Here is an 18,113-nt window from a genome sequence, read left to right as displayed (position 1 = left end):
AGGAAGTTATCCCCAACACTCTCCAAAAACTTCCTGGATTGTCTGTACAGTGCTGTATTGCTCTCCCAGTAGATGTCAGAGTGATTGAAGTCTCCCATTAGAACCAGGGCCTGTGATCTGGAAACTTCAGTTAGTTGTCTGAAGAAAGCCTCGTCTATCTCATCCTTGGATGTTGGAATTATCCCAGAAACCAAGCGCCCCAAACCCAGGGAACTCCGTTACAATTTTAAATGGAAAAGAAATACAAAGATGGACATACACAGTTAAGGCTTTCCAAACCCTCTTAAGTCTGCCCTGGAATGGCATCAGGAGGGAAAAAACAGAACTTGTCTTTAAACCTCAGTGTCTAATCTAATATGGGACGAGGCAGCAGACATGGCTGGACGGTTATTGCAAACAGTGGGGGGTTCCTGCTACAAAGGGGATTTTTCCAATCTGACATCTACAGTGCCCCCGTGAGGAGCAGTGAATGGGGCGTAGGTGGGGTGAGAGGAGGGGGAAAGAGTTCTATTTACAGGTCCATGCGAATCACTGGTCATCAATCCTTGGGAAATTAATGCAGCGCTTAATCACCCCCAACTGCCTTTGAAAGCAAACATCTTTATTTAATAGAATGAATTTATAACTAGAGCTGGGCAACATTTCTGAGAGATCATTTTCACCGAAAAATGCAGTGTGGGGTCAACGAAAGTGTTTGTAAATTCGGGTTGAATTTGGTGACTAGTTTCAGCTGAAAGAGAAATTAAAATAAAGAGTCAGAACATGGAGCTAATTTTGAAACAATGTTTTGAAACGATGTTTCGTTCAGCCATTTAGCTGGATTTATTTTTTTTCAATGCCCCTTTTAAAAAAGGTATAAAAACCACAACCTGGAAAAAACCAAACAAACATTTCTGTTTCCGGTTGACTTGAGGCATTTTCCCTGGATTTTTTACTTGGCTCATTGCCTAGTCGATGTGTCGCTCAGCTCCCTTTCTAACAGATGCTGAGATTCTGCAGAGAGTTCAACCCCCCCGGACTTTTGGAAGTTATCCAGAAAAGAGGAGGGACTGCGTGTGAAGAAGGAAGCCAGAGCATCTGCCACGGCAGGGACATGCCCAGGGGCCGAGCGAGAGAATCCCTCTCTGGAGCTGTAGAGGGAAAATGTACAGGACTAGCGCAGAGGATGTGCAAAGAACAGCCCAGGCTAGCAAGGGACGGTGGAGCCCTGTTCTTGCCCTAAGAGAGTCTGACTGCGGGGGAAGGATTCAGATTTAATAAATAAAACTAAGTTTGGTTTAAACCTTCTTAGTCTTCACCTGCATCGCAGAGCAGAAAAGCAGCCGGCAGGAAACACGGCCTGACCATCCCGAGGAAAGGGCTGGATAACGTCTCGGGGCAGGACGTCCCCGTGGGCGACGGGAGCAGGTGCTGCCTCGTGGGCTGAGCGATGGGGATGAGTGGGGACCAAACTGCAGTCGAGAGCCTCCTCAAACCAGCATCCCCGTCCGAGCTCTGGGGAGCTGGTCCGGTCCCCTGGAGAGCCCCCAGACCAGACTCTCCCCGGTGTCGCTCCGCTGGGATGTGCTTGGTCCAGGTGCCCTGTGATCTCCCTTTGATGGGTGTCAGTGGCTGTCAGGCCAGGGGGCTCCCCTGGTCTGAACCCGGTGCTGTGCTGGGGCACATGAGGCCTCCTTTCCCACTGACGGGAGGTGGAGCCATTGCAGAGGTTCTGCAGGTGAGCTGCTTTCGGCCCGTTGCCCCACCTGCTGCCGGGGCTGTGGGCTGCCCCTGGAAAAGAGCCCGGAGGCGTCTGCGGGGCACCTGCAGTGCCACGCAGCCAAACCAGCCCGCGCCCTCCCCGGCGGCAGGGCCTTCCCGGCATGGGGTCCAGGCAGCGGCGCTGGGCTCCCAGTAGTACACGGTGTTCAGCCAACGGGCTGAGTCCTCACCGCCCACCACGTAGACCCTTCCCCGCCAGCGGACGGCCCCAGCAGACTCGATGGCTCGGGGAAGCGCCGGGATGGCCACCTCCTGCCTCACTTTGCCATCCTCACCCAGGAAGAAGCACGCCCGGGAGGCCTGGAAGTTTCCCAGGCAGGAAGCCCCCTCTCGCTCCTCTCTGGGGGCTTCGTCTCTGCAGCCCCCCACGACACAGATCCCGCCAGCCATGGCGGCAGCGCCCGCGTGGCACAGCCCCACACCCAGCGGCACCTGAGCCCAGCTGTCCGAGCGGACGTGGTAGATGAGCAGCCCCCGGTGGGTGGCCAGGGCCCCTGCCACGTGCTTCTTCCCACCTATCAGGTAGAGTTTGTTGTGGAGCGCGGCTGAGGCGAAGTAGCTGAGAGGAAAGGGCAGGCGGGAGGCGGGAGCCCATTGCTTCTGCTCCGGGTCAAAGGTCTCTGCCGAATCCAGCTTGCCTGCTGCCTCGGCGCAGCCCCCCACGGCGTAGAGCCGCCGGCTGCAGACCAGGAAGCCGTGGGGGTCCAGGGGCCAGGACATGGAGGGGAGCTGTGCCCTCTGCCCAGAGCAGGTGTCGTATTCGTGCAGGCTGGTTGAAAAGCAGCCGTCCGGGCCGCAGCCCCCGGCCACATAGAGCTTGTGGCCCAGGGCGGCGAAACCGGGGAACTGCACCGGAACCGAGCCCAACGGCGCCCCCCACCTCTCCGTACGGGGGTCAAAACAGTCCAGGGGAGAATCCGAGTCCTCGCCCGCGGCACGGTCCCTCCGCACCCGCCGCCCCACGCACACGATCACCTCCTTGTACATGCCCCGCCGGAGGCCCCCACTCTCCCGCAGCCTCCCTTCCCCAGTCAGCTCCTTCAGCCCCAGCCCAGCAGCCCCAGAGAGCTCCGCGACGTCCGCCTGCACCTCGGCCAGCTCCTTGGGGGTCAGCAGGGCCAGGCGGACGTGCCCCAGCAGCTCCGGGAGCAGTGGCAGGTGCTTGGCGGGGTCAGCCCTCACCCAGCGCCCTACAGCCCTGCAGACGGCCAGTTCGGAAGCCACCGCGAGGCCGTCTGAGGCGATGATGCCGATCAAGGTGCCGGGGTCCAGGCGAAGGAAGGCGTCGTGCTCGCAGAGGGACCGGAAGTGCAGGCTGACGTAGCGCCCGGCTGCGCGAAGCAGAGCCGGGTGCTGGTGGGCGTGAGCCAGTGCGTACAGCCGGAGGCAGGTCTCCAGGGAAATGGTCTCCGCGAGGAACCTGGCCGGGAGAGCCAAGGGGACATAGGCGCTGGCTCCATGGGCGGCCAGGGGCTGGACCACCCAGGGGAAAACCTAGCGGGTGCTCAGCACTCACCGGCCACCTGCTGAGCAGATGTTTGGCAGAGGGCAGGAGGAGGGGGCAGAGCAGGGGCAGGAAGAAGCAGGGCGAGAGAGGGCCCTTGGGGAAGGGGAGGAGTGGGGACGGGGCTTCGGGATGGAGCGGGGGTGGAGCACCACCCTGCTAGAAGAAAGTCGGTGTCTGGGCAAGGGGCCACCTGCCATGGGGAACCCCGGGCAGAGCCCAGCTCTCGCTTGAGTTAGTATTTTCCTTAACCTGGCCAGGCCGCTCAGCAGAGCTGCAATGCAGCGAGGGCCCTTCCGTCGGCCCGGGCTCTCAGAAGCCCGCCCCGGGGTCCAACTCTCCCTACGCCAGAAACAGAATGCTCCGGGTGCAAAGTCAAGCACTCCCAAGTTAGGAAATGCCAGAATTCGGGTGGCCTGTGAAACCTCAATTCCACCTCACGCCTGAGCGTCAGGAGAGTCACTAATCGCTCCCCGGCGCAGGTGCAAACTGAAATTTGCAGTCTTAGAAGGTGCCCAAATGTGGGCAGATTTTCCCAAGGCTCAGCCCTGAGCCCAGGCGAGCTCCCTGTAAAACTGCAAGTCCCCGCTCCAGGCAGGCATTAGAGCTTCCCTGTGGAATGGTTTGAGAGCTTTAAACATATCTCATCCCAAGGCAGATGGCTGGCCTGGGACATCTCAGCCCAAAGGGTTAAAGCCCGGTAAAGTTATAAACAGCTGAAAACTAGGGGCTTATAATGGAAAGGGTTGGGGGACCAAAGCTCCAGGGGGTGCTCCCATCTCTGCCTGTAGAACCAGGGCACTCTGGGGCTGTTTGGACAAGACCCTGTGCTGCGAGTCTGTGCTAGACACAGGGGCACTTGTTCATTTTGACATTCCCTTTTTATCCACAGACCACAGGAGCGGCCAGACTGGGTCAGACCAATGGTCCATCTAGCCCAGTGTCCTGTCTCTGACAGTGGCCAGTGCCAGGTGCCCCAGAGGAAATGAACAGACCACGGCAATTATCGAGTGATCCATCCCCTGTCGTCCAGTCCCAGATTCTGTCAGTCAGAGGTTTAGGGACACCCAGAGCATGGGGTTGTGCCCCTGGCCATCTTGGCTAATAGCCATCAATGGCCCTATCTGTCTTGAACTTATCTCATGCTTTTTTGAGCCCAGTTACGCTTTTGGCCCTCACAACATCCCCTGGCAGTGAGTTCCACAGGATGACTGAGCGTTGGTTGCAGAATTACTTCCTTGTGTTTGTTTTAAACCTGCTGCATCTGCCCCGGCACTGCAGGATACCTCCCCCGCCTTGGCTGCCTGAGCCCACTCCTAGCTGTAAGAGCAGGATGAGTCTCCATGGGGGAAGATTGTGGGATGTCCCACTCAGAGCTGGGATGAGCCCCCCACCCCTTTCCCCAGAGGCCAGCAAAGCGCTGCTGATGAGAGGGCTCCGCCGGGGGAGCTAGAAGTTGGTGGCTGGGGTTTCCCAGGTGACTGGGTCCCTGTCTGGAACCCGCGAAGGGCCTGATTCTCAGAGGGTGTGTTCCGAGCCAGGCCCCTTCGAGGTGTGTCAAGTGGGGCCCCAGAATCTTTGGGGAGTCTTGGCCCACGGTCCCGTTGGTCCCGTTTCCAGCTCCCCAAGGCCCCCAGCTGTGTGGCTGCAGAGACCCTTTGTGCTGATGTGGCAAGTTCATGGAACTGATTGCGGCCTGGCTCTGGTGTGTTTCATAGTAGCCAAGGAATACATCCAGCCCCTCGCCATAGATTCCCCCGACCCCACCCTCTGTCACCGTAGGTCCTGTGTCACCTGCCAACCGTCTCCAGGAGTGGGGGGATCTGGAGCCTGCTGGCTGTGACGAACAGCTCCTGGGCTCGCTCGGCCGTCAGCACCAGCTCCTCCGTGTACAGATAGCGCAGGATGCTCTGGAGGACGGAGGGCGACACATCCTGCAGCTGAACCTCCCCACCCCGGGACTCCGTGGAAGCCATCCGGTCCCGTAAGTAAGGGCTGCCTGAGCCCAACACCAGCCTGCAGGGAGAGAGGCAAGGGCTACTCCACCAGCTCCTGGCATGGCACCATCCAGAGCCTCCATGTGCTGGTCATCGCACATGCCGGCAGGCATGGTGTCCCCTGGAGAGCCTGTAATCCCACCGGGGCAGCCGGGATGTGGCTGCGGGACAGGGATAAAGGGCCAGCTAGTGCATAGTGTGACGGGTTCAAATCATCTCACAAAAATACACCAACGTCCCCTTATCTCCCCATTCGCAGCGCCTTGATCAGTGCCATGATCCCGATGCACTCCTGGCCCAGGCAGCACCGGGAGGGCCCTATGGAGTCATTCTGGGAGCGGCATCCCATACAGCGGTCGGGACCAGTCTCAGCTAAAGTCACTGTTGGATGGGAGACGGTCAAAGGAAAGCCCGGGGGCTGTGGAGAGCGGGGCGGCTCTCCCCTCGCCGTCACTGCCCAGCGCTGTACTGCAAGGAACCAGGTTCTCTGGGGAGACGTCCAAAGCCCTGACTGGTTGTGGGCTCCACAGGCTCCAGCCAGCAGGAACCAGCTTCGCTCTCTGACCCCAGTGCAGTTTGTGGCACGGGCAGATGGGGGGAAACGCTCCATGTTTTCCCTTGTAAATGGGGCAGATCTCACCAGCAGAGAGCCAGAATTCCTGGGGCCCCACAGGGCCAGCACGGCAAGTACTTTTCAGAAGCAAAATTTTGCTTTAAAAGCTAAAGCCCCTTGTCTGCCTTGCACAGACATCACAGATCCCAGGGGTCAGAAGGAACATTTTGCCAAAGACAGAGACAATCTGCTGTGGCAGCGCTGAGTGCTTGGCACCCATCAGCTGCTGCCCTCCACCCCAGAGGTGGCTGCATTTCAGCTCCAGGTGAAACAATCCCTGCAGAACCCTTGGGCCCTCCCGTGCTGCTCTGGGCTCTCTGCACCAGGCCAGGCAGTGTCACCTTCCCAGGCAAAGAGTCCCTGCAGCCCCACAGCTGACATGGGGTGTCTGGTCCTTCTAGCAAGGGGGAGCGCGGAGCAGAAACCTATCTGTGAGAGGGGAAGCGCCATCCTGCAGCCACCAAGGCAACGTCGCAGAGCTGCTGGGCCTGGTACAGCTCCTGGAAACCTGCAGGGATGGGGAGACAGAGCCCAGGCTCCTGTTAGACCTGGGGGGCAGGAAGCAGGGAGACAGTGCCATCAATGGGGTGGGGGCGTTGTCTCAGGGAGAGGGATGGATGGTGCTGTCACCACCCCAGAGGAGCCAGGGGTGGTTGTTCCCGTCCAAAGGGCTATGTGTATGATGAGTTTGGGAGGCCAGGTCAGGAGAGGGTCACGTGACTCATGCTGGTCCTCTCCACAGAGCCCTCCAGACTCCCGGGCCACCAGCCCAGCTCCGGCACCAGTTTCAGGGGAGAAACAACCCCTGGAAATGCTTTTTCCCTCCCAGCAGCTCCCGGGGCGCTGGTTGCAGCTCCAGCCTCTCCCCTCCTACGAAGGAGCCCACGGGGTGCTCCTGCAATGCTCCAGAGCAGGGACCCATCCCCATTCCCATCGCCCTGGACAGCAGCCGACCTACCCTGCCGCATGCAGCTCCCCAGGGACACAGGTGTCGCTCTGGGGTCAGCCTCGGGCCCAGCCATCGGGAATCCAGGATCCCAGCCACGGAACCAGGCTTCAGAGTTTCCAGGAACGAGATCAGCCTCAGGGGGACCCTCCGAATTGGGGCCAATCCTACAGGAGAGTCCAGTCACCCTGCCTGGCCCCAGGACAGACAGCTCCTTTGACTCCCCCCCGAGGGCAGGGGAACATGGCTGCAGGTGCCCTCAATCTCTCCCCTCCTTCCTCAGTCCCATCAACATGCTCCCCGCGCCCGCCCAGGGGCTCAGCCCCCGCCTCTCCCCAGGGATCCTGCAGCGTAACGGGCAGCTCCTTTGATTCAGGACCGGACGTCAACTCGCAGAGCAACCGGCCTGGGCCTTGCTCAGGTCAATCCCCGGCTACACAGCACTGTCGCCCAGTAGCCGTCCAGACCCCGCGCCCTCACTCAGGTGGCCGAGCAGAGTCAGGCGTTCTGGGTTTGGCCCCGGGGCACTGGCGTCTGTGCCCACATCACCCCTCGGGGCCACTCGAGTGATTGATTCTGGAGGTTGGGTGAATTTGCCGGGCACCCATCGCCTGTTCCCTTTGCACCCACGCTTGCGCCATCCCTGCTCGCTGGCACGAGGGCGTTGGGAGCCCGGGCTGAATTCGCTTTCCGACGCTCCTCCCCCATCCTGCGGCAGGGACATTCCCAAAGCTGGTGACCCTGCACCCTGTCTGGGCCCCTGCGTCAGGAATGGGGGTGACGGGTGCTAGGCCTGACGCACCCCCTAACCCCAGCCCTCACCCAGCCCCTGCAGTCGCCTGTTTCTGCTGGGCCCCTGCACCACCTCCCTCTAGTGCAGGAGGGGACGTAACTGCCCGTCGCAGGCAGGTTCCAACTGCCCCCAATGGAGCCCCCAGCCTCACGCTGCCTGGGTAGCTCTTAAAGCGACAGGGCTTCCCCCTGACCCCCCACTGAGCTCACCAGGCACTGCCCGACCATCACAAGAGATGTCCCTGCACCATACAGCCTGGACAGACATGGCAGAGAGAAGCGGGGAGCATGGTCACCCCCTTTCCTCAGAGCCCTCAGTGAAAGGGATTGCGGGCCCTGAGGAGGGGATTGCTGCAGGGCGGGGTGGCCCCAGGGCTCAGGTCCCCACAACTCTATGCACCTGCTGCTCCCCCAGGGGGGCTTTTAATTCATGTTATCCCCCAGACATGGGTCCATGGCCACATGCCAGCCACTGGGTTGGAGTGGTCGGGGGCGGGGGCGGCAGGCAGCTCCAGCCCAGCAGATGCCCTGCCCCCGAGGAGGAGGAGAGCAAGGAGGCTGTGGCAGAGGGGGAGAAAGAGGGGAGATGTCTCCCCTACTCTGCCCAGTGCAGGGGCGTGAGGGGAGCTGACCCCCCACCCATAGCAGGCCTAAATGATATCAAATTAGTTTGACAGGCTCTATTTACCATAAACCCCTGCTGATTGGCATTGATTATATCACCCTCCTTTAGTTCTTGATTAACCAAGTCCTGCATCAGCTGCTCCATTATCTTGCTTGGGATCAATGCCAGGCTGTGTCAGGGTTCCCTCCCCATTCTGAACTCTGGGGTACAGATGTGGGGACCCGCATGAAAGACCCCCTAAGCTTAATTCTATCAGCTTAGGTTAAAAACTTCCCCAAGGCACAAATTCTTCCTTGTCCTTGGATGGTATCGCTGTCACCACCAAGTGAGTTAGACAAAAATTCAGGAAAAGGACCACTTGGAATTCCTGTTTCCCCAAAATATCCTCCCAAGCTCCTTCACCCCCTTTCCTGGGGAGCCTTGAGAATAATATACCAACCAAATACGTAAACAAGGTGAGCACCGACCAGACCCTTGGGTTTTTAGGACACTAAAAACTAATCAGATTCTTAAAAACAGAACTTTATTATAAAGAAAAAAGTAAAAGAAGCACCTCTGTAAAATCAGGATGGAAGATAATTTTACAGGGTAATCAGATTTAAAACACAGAGGACTCCCCTCTAGGCAAAACTTTAAAGTTACAAAAAACAGGAATAATAGGAAAAATTCACACGCTGAAACAAAAGATAATCTAACACCTTTCCTTGTTATTACTTACAATTTGTAATCTTAGACGCTTATTTCAGGTAGGATTTTAGGAGATGTGTTTTTCCTGCCCTGGTCTCTTTTTGTCCCTGAGAGAGCAACAAAAGACCACACAAACAAAGCCTCCCCCCACAGATTTGAAAGGATCTTCTTCCCTTATTGGTCCTTTTGGTCAGGTGCCAGACAGGTTATTTGAACTTCTTAACCCCTTACAGGTAAAGGAGGGATTTTATGCTACCCTTAGCTATATGTTTATGACAGGCTGACAGGCCTATAATTACCCAGGTCACCCCATCTGCCCTTTCTAAATATTGGCACAAGATCCACTTTCTTCCAATCTCCTGGAACTTCCCAGTGCTCCAAGACTCACTGTAAATCCACATTACTGGTCCAGGGAGCTCCTCAGCCAGTTCTTTTAAACCTCTTGAATGTAAGTTATCTGGCCTTTTGATTTAAAAATGCCTAGTTCGAGTAGCTGCTGTTTAACACCCTCCAGAGATAAGAGTGGAATGATGAGACTGTATCATCTGTTCCCCCCAATACGGAACAGAAACATTGATTGAACATGGGGTCTGCCTTTTCCGCATTATTATTGATATTTCTACCAGGTTCCCTCAGTATTCCCCACCTCTCTCCCCGGTCTCACCAACTCACTCACCACTCCCTGCTCCCCTCCCCCCGAGTGGCTCAGTCTAGGGGTTGCAGCCACCTGGGCTAAAAACTCACTTGGTTTTACTAAACAAGAGCCAAGAATCCCAAGCCTGCGTGTGCTGCAGGTACCACATAATTACAAAGCTGTTTGCTTCCTCAATATCTTGGTACAAAACTTCAAAGTGCAGTTCTGATTTTAGAAGTTTATTGGCAGGAGACACCTGTTGCACCATCTGTGTGGGAATTAAATATTATAAATAAAACCCTGCCTTCTTGGTTGGCTTTTTTTAGGTCCACAGCATCACCAGAACCTTGAACAGTGCTGCATGATAATTATAGAACAAATATGGTTTCAACTCCATCCTTAATAGCATGTTTTAATGAGAAGGTTAAGAGGTGACTTAAGTACGTGGGGAGAAAAATTCTGACAGTCGAAGACTCTTTAATCTGCAAGACAAAGATATAATGAGATCCAATGGCTGGAAGCAAAAGCAAAACAAATTCAGATTAGGAATAAAGGCCTTTTTTAAAGCGAGGGTAATTACAGAACAACTTCCCAAGGGGTGTAATTCTCCATCACTTGTAATGTTAAAGTCAGGGTTGGGCTCCATTTCAATCCGAAGTTAAAGACTTGGTGCAGGAATAAAGGTGAAATCCTACAGACTGCCCTGCAGTAGGTCAGATTAGATGGCCATATACTCCCTTCCAGTGTTCGAATCTACGAAAAATACTATGAAAATCAGCTGTTGCGAGACTCACAGGACCACAGGGGGTGGCAGTGTGACACCCCCAGTGGTCACGGGCAGGGCTGGGACTAGCCCCTTGCCCCAGAGGCAGATTGCTCCAAGAGAGTTGTGAAGCCAGGCACCAGCATTGGGTAGGGGGGTAGCAGCCAGGGGTTACTGCTGTTCTTTGGCTGCAAAGGACTGAGGGGCCATGGGAGACCTCTGGGTCGGCCAGGCCCTGTCCGACTGGTCTCAGCCCCAGCCCCCCAGCTTTGAGTTCTGCGTTTTGAGGCAGTGACGGTTCATGAGGAGGCCTGGATGTGCTACCTTAACACCAGAGCTGCTGCTGCCATGGCTCTGCGGGGACAGGCCTCTCCTGGACAAGGGCCAGTATCACCCAGTCGGGTTTGTAACAGTGGTTATTTGCACACGTTCCATTAACGCCAATGTCACAACTGCCCGCCCCCCGGCCAAGGGCTCAGCCTGGGAGCTGAGTCAGGCCTGTGGCATCGGTGGAGGCCTCTGCTGGGGCTATAATCAGGATTTACATGTGATTGCTCCAACAAAAGCTGTGTCCAGCCAGCCAGCTCCTGTCCTCTGGAGTCAACCCAGCAGGGAAGGCCTGATCCCCCCACAGCCGGAGAGGGGCCTTATATAGCAGCGTTAGGAGGTGGAGTTGGGAGGAAAGGGAAGGCGTCACCTGAGGGGGCAGAGCTACAACAGGCTCATGATGGGACCTGGCTAGGGGGAGGCTTGGAGCCCAGAGGTAGCAGTGGGGGGAGGCCCAGAGGTAGCAGTGGGGGGAGGCCCAGCGTCAGGCCCTGCGGACCCATCACGTCACTCGCACTCGAGCCCCGTGTGCAAAGGTCTCTCCGCAGCCCCCGAGAGCGAGGAGCCCCTTGTAACTGGAAGCAGAGATGCTGGAGCGTCTGAGCATGGGAGGCAGGGCACCGCGCAGGGCAGATCCGGCCCCAGGCTACGTGTCCCATCCCTGCCGGAGGGCCGCTGCCACAGTGGCTGCCTCACCAGCCCAACCCGAACTGTGCCAGGAACGTCCCTGCCCCCTCAGGGGCACACACGGACCCTCTGCCCACGCAACTGCAGCCTCTGTGCTCTGAGCTCCCCCACCCAGACCCGCCCCCCCCTTGGGTGATGCCACCCCTTTCCTTCGAGCTCCACCTCTTCACTCTCCTTTGTAAGTGCAGAGTGGGCCCCTTCCTCCCCTATTAGGGGAGTCTGTCTGTCCGTCCTGGTTGGGAAGGGCAAAGCCTATATCCAAAGGAGACCGTCTCACAGGTAGGAGTTGGCCTAGGGTGCCCCAGAGATTTCCCCTGGCCCTGCCACAATGGCCTCTCTGTGGGACGGTCTGTGTCAATTATTTGATAGGTGTATTTGCATAGAGACATAAACCGCAGCTTCTGGTCAATACAATCTGGCCCCAAGCTGGGTGGTGGGGGGCAGGGTAGAACTGGTCTCTCCCCTTGCTGCTGCCTGCTCTGACTATCATGGCCAGGGAACCAGTGAGGTGGGAGCCGGGACGGCTACCCGCTCAGCAGCGGCCCCCTAGCTAACAGAATGCTGGGAAGGAACCAGGCGGAAAGGGGCAGCTAAGACAGTAAATATCATAATGCCGGGGTGGCAGGTTTGTATAATTTCTGGGGGTGCCCAGAACGGATCCAAGTCCTTCCTCCGCCATATCTGCCTAAGGCTCTGGGAAGGAGTTTGGGTGTGGGCTCTAGGAGGGAATTTGGGTGCTGGGTGCGGGCTCTAGGCTGGGACAGGGGGTTGGGGTACAGGAGGGGATTTGGGATGCTGGGTGCGGGAGGGAGTTTGGGTGCGGGCTCTGGGAGGGGGTTTGGGTGCTGGGTGCGAGCTCTGGGCTGGGACAGAGGGTTGGGGGGTGCGGGGGGTGCGCGGAGCATGGGGCTGGGCCGTGGATGAGGAGTTTGGGGTGCAGTAGGCAGGCTGCTCTGGGGCTGGGGTGGGGGGCCAGAGAGGAGGACTCCCCCCAGCCCTCTCCCTGCCAGCAGCAGAGAGCTCCGAGGGGGAAGGGGGCATTTCCCAGGTTACTAGGTGCGGGCTCGAGCCAGTTCTGTTTTGAATCAATGGAAAGGAACCCCTAGATACTGAACCTGGCCCTGGCTGCTGCTGGTTCCACCCTGCAGAAGGGTTACACGCGTGAGGAGAGATTAGAAAGACTGGGGCTGTTCAGTTTGGAAAAGAGACGACTAAGAGGGGATATGACGGAGGTCTATAAAATCATGCCTGGGGTGAAGAATGTGACTAGGGAAGTGTCATGTCCTCCTTCACATACCACGAGAACCGGGAAATTATTAGGCAGCGGGTTTAAAACAAAGAGAAGGAAGTACGTCTCCACCCAAAGCACAGTCAACCTGTGAAACTTGATGCCAGAGGATGGTCAAAAGTATAACTGGGTTCAAAAAGGCACGAGATAAGTTCCTAAGGACAGGTCCATCGATGGCTATTCGCCAAGATGCTCATGGATGCAACCCCATGCTCTGGGTGTCCCCAGAGCTCTGACTGCCAGACACTGGGACTGGACAACAGGGGATGGATCACTCACTAATTGCCCTGTTTTGTTCATTCCCTCTGAAGTATCTGGCACTGGCTACTGTCAGAAGACCGGACACTGGGCTAGCTGGACCATTAGTCTGACCCAGTCTGGCCACTCTTATGTTCTTAAAAAGAAAAGGAGGACTTGTGGCACCTTAGAGACTAACCAATTTATTTGAGCATAAGGTTTCGTGAGTTACAGCTCACTTCATCGGAAGTAATTGTTGGCATTCCCATGGCCCTGCTGGATGCTTGAGCTCTTGGCTGGCCTGGGGGATCTGACAGTACTGCCAAGCACATGCACTTGGGGCTGCTGGATGCTTGGCGGCCCTGGGTCACGCCCAGTGGAATCCACTGTTTGGGATGGGTTGACTGGGTGCCTGGGATGGACCAGACTGAGAATGCCACACACAGGGCAGCTGTGTATCTTGGGCGAAGGTCCCGAATATGGAGCCATTCGCTCTGCCTATGGCTGACACAGGAGGGGTCGGGGTGGCTGGAGCTGGCGTTCTCCAGGATATCAGCTTTGAGCCTGGATCCAGCCCCTGTGCCCCTAAGCCCCTGCGTCTGTAACAGCCAAGGATTTGAATCCAGGGAGCTGAGGCTGAGGATACCGGGTAGTGTCAGGCTGGCGAGAAGGGGACAATTTTCCCCTGGCTGGTACCTAAAGGAAGAGCTGCTAAGCTGAAGCTCAAGACACCTGACACACCAGAGCCCCAGAGATATGGCCCAGTTAAGATCATACGCGGAAGGGAATCACCCCCTATTCTAACCTGGGGTGAGGATACCCCAGGCTGCGGCAGGACCATTAACACAGGGAGGGATGTGGGCTCACTGCCCTACCCACTCGCTGGCAGACAAGAGAGAGGAGGCTGTGGCAGGACCCTATCCCAGTTTGAAAACCAAAGGTTTTGGGGTGGCAATAGGGCACGGGGCCTCAAAAAAGCTCCCCATGTGCCCCCTGCGAGTGTCATCACTGGTGGACCAGACCTAAGGGAGGATGTGAAGCTGCTCTGAACTGTGTATGGTAAACTGGAATTGTAACTGCAAAGGTGCTGAGGAAATCTTGAAAGGGCCTGATATAATAATTGCCAAGGGAATGGGAAAGGTGCTGTGGCATCTATGGGTAACATTGGTGGGTTTGAACTTCTCCAGGTCACTGGCTAAAGTGACCCTGCTCAGTTCAGTTTCAAAGGGGGGAGAGCTGCGAGAAAGTGGGATATTTTCAGAATATTTTGTATGAATATTGTGTGTGCCTCAGTTTCCCCTATGTGTTGCATGATTAACTAGGGGTGTAGGAGGGAGGTGTTTTCTTTGCAGAAGAAACCAGAGGTCCAGTAGGGCCTGGGCCCAGACAATGGATGGGGGATTTGTTACTTTGAAACTCTGCGAGAAGCCAACCAGTTTGAGCAGCTAGAGAACAAAAGGCAAGTCAGGAGGCGACCAGGTGACCCTGTTTGCCCAGGAAGAGGAAGTAAAGGCTGAGCAAGAGCCAGGGGGTGGCGATGTATGGGCTATGGGCTGCTGGAGACACACTTCTGGACTGGGGGAACAAAGAGGGGTCTGAGTACATCTGGACTCTGGACCCACCAGATGGACTTTGCTGTAACTTTTCCGTTCTCTGTGCTAACCATTATCAGGAGCTACATGGAGGAACAGATCGGACCAGGACAACCTCTGCAGGGTGAGACCAGCAGAACAAGCCCAGAGCTGCTGATCCTGGAGCTGCTGCTGCGGCTGTTTGCTGTCAGGAACCAGGGGCGAAACTCGTAACAAATTCTCTGATTCCATTTACGACGGGGAGTCTGGAGCCTCCAGCTGGATGCAGTGCCAGGCAACCCTCCAATGGCCTGCCGGGACATATTCACAGGCATGCAACTGTACATTTTGCATGCAAAATAGCGTCCTCCGCACACCATGACCTCACATTCCCCATGCAGAGATGTCCCAAAGGGGCGCAATCCAGCGCAGCGAGGATTGTGTCACTGCCTGCCCTGCAACCCTGGGTGCCTTAAATTGCTCTAATGGTGCAGCGCCCTGTCTGGATGCTCCCAGTCAGCAGACAAGCATGCACCGAGTGTCTGGGTGATAAGTAAACTGGGCCCGGCAACTCTGATACCAGCAGCCTGCTTGCTGCACCCCAGCCACACTCTGGTATCCACCAGCTTTTTGGTTATACCTGGCAAGGTGACCCCAGCACCGCCTAGTCCCCAATGTTCCCCAAACCCTGTGCTCTACAATGCCCAGCCCTCTCCTGGACTAATCAGAGGAATAATTCATTTTGTTTGCTCCTCTAAAGAGACAAAGTGCACAGCTTAGCACTGGAACTGGAGTTCGCCATCATTCGGTTCAAACCCAGCACTGGGCTGCTTTAGATTAAAAATAAGACAGGATGTGAAGCGAGTTCAGGTATGAAGGACAGAGTTAGAAATGGTCAGGAGCACCATAAAAGTAAAAAACACTTTCTAGAGACTAAGACATAACAAAACCACAGTCCTGGTTCAAGGTAAGATTCTTACCACATCTCCAGCAAGATGGCTGATCACCCCCACAAAGTGCTCAGTTCCTTTGTCGTCTGAGGTGAAAGATAACTTGTGGGGGTTTGTCCCTCTCTTTTAGAGTCCAGAGAAGCTTTGGAGTGGATTCTTCGGAAGGTTACCCCTACACAAGAGTAAAGTTAATTGAAGCTGTGGGGAAGGAGACATAGTCTCCGGGTGAAGGAAGTTCCAGACTGGTTTCTTTCTCGCTGGTGTTTGCTAAAATGCAAAATGATTTGTTCCTGTAGTCTCCCACTGCTGCCATGAAATTGACTGGTGATCTCCTCCCCTTGTTAGCTTGATGGTTTTGTTTGCCTTTTATGTAAATGCATTCCTATTGCCTCTTACTGTATCTTAAAAGGTACCTTCAAAGGGGCAGAAGCAGAACCAAAAATTCTTTGTCTAGGGTGGGGTAACTTCAGCCCTGCCTAGTAGACTCACTTTAAGAACATAATTTCCACTATGTTTGTAATTTTGAATTGTGGTGCACACACCACACAAGAATAGTAATGATCAGTGTGATATTCGCTTGTTACCCGCACAAAATTCTCTGTCACTCACACACTCTAGGGGTACCTACCTTTACCCAGTTCCTAGGGCTCAAGGTGTAACCCTCTAAATTTAGGCACCCACCCTCCTCCTTCTGTGGGCTCAGGCATAACCTTACACTCTAGGGCACCCACCCTTACCCTGTTGCTAGGGCTCAGACGTAACCCTGTCAAATTAGGCACCCATTCCCTCCGGCCAAACACCCATTCCCTCCAGGCTCCGGGCTTAATCTTTTGCAGATTTACAGGGTCTTTTACCAGTGAAAGAGCCTTTCACAGTAATATCCGTCTTAACCTCTATTTATTAACAATCACCAAAACAGAATGCACATGCTACACATACAGTGCTCACCACTCCCAATAAGGCAGATGAACTTTTCTTCATGGCCAGTCAGGATCAGGTCCATCTGGGGGACTCCAGTTTCTGCACGGTGTCATTGGCAGTGTTGAGGTCTGGCAGCTCTGTTCTTGGGGCTGTGTCCTGGAGTTGGTTCCCCAAGAACTTCCTTTTGGACCCCAGTTTCTATAGTGAAACTTGGGTCCTGCTTAGCTCTACCTTAACCCATCGTTATACTAACCGATCCTAACATAGTGTAACAAAATTCTCTAACCAATCCTACCCCACCACCTTAATTCATTTACACCTAGCACAATTAATTGTGTAACAGACAGAAACAATCAAAGAACCAGACAGAGACCATACAGTCAAACAATAGGGAAGTGTGGACCATAAACACAAAACAATAAAGAAATGAGAATTTCACAATCACAACTATAAGTGATTGCTTGCCAGACAGGATGCTGTCAAACTAAGTTTTCTTTAACCATCTTAAGATCTGTTTCTTTACCTGGTGATAGTGGGGGCCATTAGGACGGGGTCTCCTTCTTAACAGCCTGATATTACATTGTTTTAATGCAATTTAGATGGAATGTGAGGGTGTGACTTCCTGCTTCTCAGCTAATGGCTGCTGCTCTTGTAAACTGGCTGCAGACAAAGGCCTTACAATATGGCTACAGGAAAAGGCCTTATCCTTCCAAGTTTTCTATTGATTTTCTTACGTGATACCTTTTAGATCAGGTTATGACATTAAGTTGGGGTACACTGAACTGGTCAGGCTAGTTGAAACTCACTAGCCAATGGCAGTGAGCCCAATGCCCTCTTGCATTAGGATCCTGCTAGGGTCACAAGAGGACGCCATTTTGTTTGTGCATTGAGGGGCCGGACAGAATCGTCCTGTGGGCATGACCAGTCCTGGAGCGTGCAATGCATGCCTTGCACACAACAGCATCCCTGTTGTAGTTGAGGGCTCCGACACAGCTGGGGCCACTGACCGGTTTGAGTGAGAGGCAGCATGCAGAACCCAAAAGCACATCCCCGCCCCTCTCCAAAGGCTGCCTGTAGCTGTTGTGACTCCCAACGTGGCAGAGAGCTTGCTGCGCTCCAGCAACACTCGCAGCCAGCACTGAAACGCCTTCCTGGAGATAATCCCTTCCTGTAGAAAATATCTGCCCTTCCTACCATGGGCCCGTTCCCCTGGGAGCCAGAGGCTGCATTTGAAAGGGAGGTACGGCCCATTGCATCAGCCAAGGATAAACCCATCCCCATATGTTTGGACAGTGGCTTTATCTCCTCTAAACCCATTAATTAAAGGATCCAGGTTTGGTCTCTCTCTTCCAACCTCCCTGTCTTTTTCCATTCTCCCTCCCCCCATTTGAAAGGACAAGGGTTACTGCATCAAATCCTCTCTGGTATAACGGCTGTGAATCACCAGAGGTGAACGTGGCCCAGTGTCCCCTGGGACATAGCTTTGCTCCCCCATATCAGTGTAATTCTATCTCTTGAAATGATTCCCGATCGAATCTGCCGGCTGCTCCCTGTTGGACCTTGTAGCTCTTGGGCCAAGGCAATGTCCGCTCCCATGTGCTGTTGGGGTTTCTGCTGCCCTGAGATACAAACGTCCTGCCTCATAATGGTCAGAAATAAGGGTCTGGCCGGAGCTGCTGCTGCTGCTGCAAGGGTGCAGCTGAATAAAGAACATTATTGAACAAATCGAAAGGCGGTGTCTCTTTACTTAAATCACGGCACTTTGGGAACAGGAGTTGGAGCCCTGCAGGACCTGCTTCCCCTGTGTGCA

The sequence above is a fragment of the Eretmochelys imbricata genome, chromosome 23, assembly GCF_965152235.1.
Source record: "Eretmochelys imbricata isolate rEreImb1 chromosome 23, rEreImb1.hap1, whole genome shotgun sequence".
Classification (NCBI taxonomy): domain Eukaryota; kingdom Metazoa; phylum Chordata; order Testudines; family Cheloniidae; genus Eretmochelys; species Eretmochelys imbricata.
This window is presented reverse-complemented; position numbering follows the sequence as displayed.